The following is a 6,117-nucleotide window of genomic DNA, read 5'->3' as shown; positions in this document are numbered from 1 at the left end:
GCCTAGATGGGATCCTGGTTTCATAAATAAGGAAACTGGGACGCAGAGAGGGGAACTACCCAAGATCACTCAGATTTGGTGGCTAAGCAAGGGGTAAGAGCCCAAGTCTCCGGGCAGAGTGCTTCACTTCAAAGCAGCCCACAGTGATTAGCGGTTTATATTTTGAAAGCACCAGGAAAGCTCCCCTTCTGATTTATAACAGTGAATGTGTCAACCTTTACTGAACGAGATTCTTGCTGGTGACTAACTAAAATTCCCTCCACCTCCATCCTGCAAGCATTTTAAAGTTCATCTTCTGGTTGATTCTGGTTAGGCTCCTCGCCCAGATGGGCCCCTCCCTCTGCGAGACCGAGGTGGTTTCACTGACCTTTATGACCCACAGATGACCCCACTGAGCCTGCCTCACACTCTGTTGTGACCGTGGGGGCAGAGGGTCAGTATGGGAGGGCTGGGCTGCACTGGGAGATAAGGCAACAAAGGGGGCACTCACTCCAGGCACCTGGGTAGAGGCTGGAGGGGAGAGGTGGGTACGGAAGGGGACAGAGCAGTGCAGCTGCCTTTACACGGATATAAAGGACAAGGGGAGCCCTCGTGCCTTTAAACACAGGGCAGAGATGGAGAAGTGCAAGGCCCTGAGAAGTCACAATTCTCTTTCTGCTCCACCTACCCACCCTCTAAGCCCAGACACCTTCTCCCTGCCCCCCAACTCCCAACATTGGGGCCATTCACAGAGCCCTCGCCAGCTGCCCTGCCTCCCCACACTTCAACTAGCTCCCTCCTCTGGAAAGAGCCCAAGAGGAGGACCCAGCTGCAGCTCCAGATGTGGATGATACTCTGGGGGGGGGGGGGGGGAGTCGGACGCCAAGTCTCTTGCATCACCCTCCAACGATGATGAAACTATGTCAGAGATTTTGGCAAGGGTGTGGGTTAGGGTCTGAGGGTGTATCTGTTGGTACCATCCTCCCTCCCTTCCCTCCCCCACTCATCCCCAGAGATAACTGGTCCATCCAATAGTCCAGATCACTCTGGTTTTAATAAGTCAAACCCAAACAATGATAATTTCAAGGGCAAATCTCAAGGGTAAATCATCACCCCTCCCCACGATCTGATTCAAAACAGGGCACCACTGGCAGTGCCCCAAGGGTGGAGGAGGGGGGGGGATGCTGGCGGGATCGTGCACCTTTTATTAGCATTTGAACCTAGAGGAAGCTCTCTCTGGGCCAGCAGGTCACCGCTTCCAGAGCTGCAGGCCTGCAATGTTGAGTCAGATCCTGGACATTCTCTCCCCATCTTCCAACCAAAATAAGAGATAGGGAGGTGGCTCACATTTATGGACCATCCATGAGAACCAGGTATTTTATATGCATGTTCTCATTTGAATCTCATAACCTTGTGAGCTGGGCTTTATTATTCCTTTTCAGTTTTGCAAGTGGGGGAGAATGAGTCTCACCCAGCATATAAGCAACGGAGCCAGGATTTGAACTTATGCATCTTGTTCCAGACTCCCCAGATCACCTCCAAGCAAGTGCCCAGAGGGAAGGGAGCTGGCCTGACCTAGGCTTCTGCTGGAGATTTAGCTCTCCTGGATGATAATGCTGCATTTTTCAAAACTGCTCTCTGGCCCACCAGACCCTGGACTTCTCTGGTGCTCATCTCTGGTTTCCTGCCTCCAGGAGGTCCCCTCTGACTTCCGAGAGTAGGTGACCCTTGTGACTCACAGCTTCACTGCTGGGAAATGGCGCCAGAGCTGCTGCATGCACCCTCCCCTTCCCTCCAGGCCAAAGGATGTCAAGCCAGGAGGAGCAGGGAGGCACATGGGCTGGAAACTCAGGCTTCCTAGAGGTCAGGACCCCACATCAGCTGTGCCAGCCACCTCAGCAGCTCCCTCCTGGACCTCCAGGGAGTAGCAGAGCCATCAGATGTCCAGACTCTTGACTCCTGGGCGCTGCTGCCCAGAGGTGAACAGGGAAACTGGGCACAGAGGTCAGAGGGAGATCCAAGGGGCAGGAAGAGACACGGGGAGATTTAGGTTAGATGGGTCAGAGGAAGCCAAGGACACTCCCTGCCCTCTTCAGTCTCTGTGTGGCTTCAGCACAGCCTCTGCTTCCTCTCTTCTGGCTTGTCCCCACCCCCACCCTTCCCCACCCCTTCTCCCTCCTCCCAGCTGCTCTCCTTTCCTTTCCTTCCCTAACCCTGAAGTTTCTCAAGGAGCTGCCTACATGCCTATCCCCCCCAACCTCCACCCCTTTCCTCTCTGCCTGACAGAAATGGGCAAACGCACATACACACTACCCCCTGTTTGGCCCTGAGTCCCCTAATTGGATTGGAATTTGAGCCCCGGCTCTTGTCCTAAGCTGAGGCCTTTCTCTGTCAGGCGTCTAGGGGCCTCCATCATTTCTCTTGACAGGAGCTGTGGGCGTCTGGGCAGATGGGAACGTGGGGGAGCTGTGGAGGACCCTCTCTGAGGCAGGAAGCTCCCACTCCTGTAGTTAAAATACTCCAGCAGCAACTCGAGGAAGCCATCTGGCCCCGATCTCTCAGGCACGGCCTAGCTTTCAACAGCAACCCTACAGTAACAAATCAATATACCTAAGAGATACCCTTAGGCTCTAGAAATGTCTTTCGAAGTGGTCTGAACTTGAGTCTTGTTCCCTTTTATCTTCTTTAGGGTTAGCACTAGGCATTGGCATTTGATGAAATGATCTGAGCATTGTCCTAAAGTTCCGAAGGTGGAAAGTTCTGGACCCCCAGTCCTAACTGCCAGCCACCCCTCACCCCCAGCAGCTGTACTTGGTTCCATGGGACAATGGGCATTACTCCGTCCTGCCAGCCACACCCTCCAGTGCCCACCTGGAGATGGAGCCCAGCTCTGCCTGCCAACAGGAGCCCAGAACCCCGGAGAGGATCTACTAGGGGTGCAGATTCAGAGGTCTTAGACCAGCCGCAGGCTCAGCCTGACTTCCTGTGTTACAGAAGGAGACAGACTCAGCCTTAGAGGAAACCAGAATTTGTTATAAATAGAAAGGAGAGAGAACTGCTGTGGATTATAAACACCCATCAGTCCTAAAAAAAAAAAAAAAAAAAAAACCCCAACTATTTTTGGTTTCAAATGTTAATGACAGTTTAATTAATACTCCATATAACCTCAAACATTGGCTCTTCATCCACTTTCTACTCTGCCGTGTTTCCTGTTAGGGCCCAAAGTGGGAAGAGCAGGTGTGGGAAATTCTCAATATCACAGAACCTTTGGAGTTGAAAAGAACTCTAAGATCATCTAGTTTTACAGCTTCATTTTCAAGGCAAAGACACGGAGTCCCAGACAGGTAAGGAGACTTGCCCACAGTAGTACAATAAGCTAGTGGGCAGGGGCCAGGAGCGTGGTCCTCCTGGGTCCAGGGCAGGGTGGTTTCCACAACGGCATGGAAGGACCTGGAAGCTAACCATCCAAGACTGGGCTGGATCTGAGTTTCTGGTTTGGATAAAAGTGAAGCCTGTACCAAATAACAACAGACAGCCTGGAAGCCCGAGTGTGGTGTTCCAAGTCAGAGCTCTGCGATGAGATTCCCACCCTGCCCACGTGTTAGCTGCGTGACCCTTGGGGAGTTATGTGACCACTGCAGACGTCCGTCCCCTCACCTCAAAATGAGGATAATCACATTCCCCTCATCGCAGGACCAGGATGAGGTTAAAGACGGTAACGTGGGTCAAGCACCCAGTATAATGCTCAGCACAAAATAGATAGCAATTTCCTTCACATTTCCTGTGGATTCTCTGTCCCTTCTGCAACAAGCCTCTGCCCTCTAACTGGACAGGAGGGTGCATCTGTCATAAAGAAGTGTCCTGCGGGATAGGGAGACTCTGTGGTGAGTGTGAATGAGGCGTGGACAAGGTGAGGAGGTTTGCTGGGCCCAAGTGCTCCTGGTGGATCCGGGGAGGTGGGAGGAGGCCAATCTGCAGAGTTATTGGGCGGCCTCTGCTGGCCACTCAGTGGTGGGGCCCAGGGTGGGGGTAGGGGGTCAGGGTGAGTGCAGAGGCAGGAAGGAGCCTGGGCATGCTGGGTCCCTTCTGTTCACAAACACTCCGGGTCTCAGCCTCATGGGGGGTTATCTGGAGGGCATCTCAACTTTATTTTACTCACCCCCTGTGCTGCACGGCGCCAAGGACACTGCATAGGATTTCTCATTTCATCCTCACGACAGCCGCTGAGGTAAACACGGTTATTGTCCCCATTTTGCAGAGGAGGAAATGGTCTCAGAGAGGTCACTCGGCTAGTGCAGCAGTCATTAGTGCTGTGCACCAAATATTTCCGGCTCTCTGCCGTCTGTCACAAGGCAGGACTGCGTGTCCTCTGATGTTAGCTGTGGCCATGTGACTGACTTTGGCCAGTGATGTGTGGGCAGTATGGACACATCTCACTTCTGGGTGGAAGCTTTCTGAGCTACTGGCAGCCTCGCATTACTTCGTGTTGTTTATTGAGTTTATGTGAGAAATAAACTTCTATTGTGTCAAGCCACTGAAATCATGGGCATATATGTTACCTTGGCATAGCCTAGCCTACCATAGATGAGACAGTGTGCCTCTGCCCCTCGCTTGCCTAGGAAACAGCTCTCAAGTTGGGTATTAGGACACACCTGTGTTAACCCCAACCCGGAGCTTCTAGAGGAAGCCAATTGTGGATCATACAGACCTTCTAAGAGGCACATGGAAAGTAATAATAGCTACCATTTCTGAACATTGTGTTGGGCATTGTTTAAATGCTTCAGATCCTTATGGTCATATAATGCTCACAACAATCCTAGGAGGTCGGAACAATTATCATCCCCGTATTAACAAAGGACAGCAAGAGTTGCTCAAGGTCACCCGGTAAGTGATAGAGCAGGGGTCGAACCCACCCAACCAAGCCAATCTCTTGTTTCATCCTGTGTCGGATCACGGTGAAGAATAAGGATGGATCTAGACCTTGGCAGCTGCTGAGCTGAGGAAGAGCAGAGCCTTGAGAATTCTCCTGCCTCATAAGTCCACACAATGACTTGTACACAAATGTTCATCGTAGCCCCAAAATGGAAGTAACCCAAATGTCCATCAACAAATGAATAAACTGGTATATATCAAATAATAGAATACTATCAGCAATAAGAAGGACGAACTATCAATGATACAGCATGGATGAACTCCAAAATAATTATGTTGAGCAAAAGAAGCCAGACCTGTGCACTGGGGGTGGGGAGCGGAGCAGAAAGGAGGGAGGCAGGAGCAGTGAATGGAGCTCAGAGGGGAAGAGGGGGGATCACTAATAGGCACCAAGAAATTTGGGGGGCGGTGGATACATTTATTATCTTGATGATGGTGTTGGTTCCATGGCTGTATACACATCTTTCAGAAATAATCAAATTGTGCACTTTGAATATTTGCAATTTCTTATATATTATAACTCAATGAACTTTGTAAAAAAGGTAACTTGTTCCAATTTCTTTGCTCAAATAGGGATGTAGAATAGCTGGTGACTTTTCCTGCATCACTGGGACAATGAACTGGAGTCTTGGCCACCTGAAAGGCAGTTGAGCCCTCTGTCCCACCCCGCGTGGACTGTGCGCTCATTGGGAGTCCCCTCTCCCCAAGAAGGGACAGTGTTGGGGAAGTGGTACACAGAGAGGGATGTAGACACAAAAAGAGAAAGAGCAAGCAGGGAGCCAAGCTGGAAAAGCCAAAGAGAGGGGAGAAAAAAGATGACAAAGAAGGAAGAAGGGAGGTGCAGACCCCTCCCCTCAAACCTGGTACTGAGGAAGGGGCCTTTGAGGCAGTCCTAACCAGGACCCCCAGAGAAGTCGGGCCCTCTTGTTTCAGATGCCACCCTGGTAAGCCCCTTCCTTCTGATTAAGTTAACAAATGAGCCCCACCCTGCCTAGGAGCTATTGACTTGAAGTCCCCAAGGATGCATCATTTCCTTGGATTTTAATAGATATTTGCTTCAATGAGACCCTACAGAGCAGACCTTCAGCAAACAAAATGGGGCGGGGGGCAGTGCTGGAGACTTGGAGGGAGGTGGTGGTGGGAGATCACACAAGATTAACTTCTGAAGTACACTTCTTTTACAAAAATGTACCAGATGGGGATGTT

The 6,117-nt window shown here is 51.0% G+C and overlaps 1 long non-coding RNA gene across 1 annotated transcript; it reads left to right on the top strand.

Moving 5' to 3' along the window:
- The first annotated feature begins 3,175 nt into the window (after window positions 1-3,175).
- LOC144238307 (uncharacterized) lies at window positions 3,176-4,509 on the top strand. Its single transcript, XR_013337068.1, has 2 exons — window positions 3,176-3,889; window positions 4,238-4,509. It is a non-coding gene; the product is annotated as an uncharacterized LOC144238307 (long non-coding RNA).
- The last annotated feature ends 1,608 nt before the right edge of the window (window positions 4,510-6,117 follow it).

Source organism: Crocuta crocuta, unplaced genomic scaffold (genome assembly GCF_008692635.1).
Source record: "Crocuta crocuta isolate KB4526 unplaced genomic scaffold, BGI_CrCroc_1.0 scaffold318, whole genome shotgun sequence".
Lineage (NCBI taxonomy): Eukaryota > Metazoa > Chordata > Mammalia > Carnivora > Hyaenidae > Crocuta > Crocuta crocuta.
The sequence above is the reverse complement of the archived record's forward strand: the minus strand, read 5'-3'. Positions and strand labels throughout refer to the sequence as shown.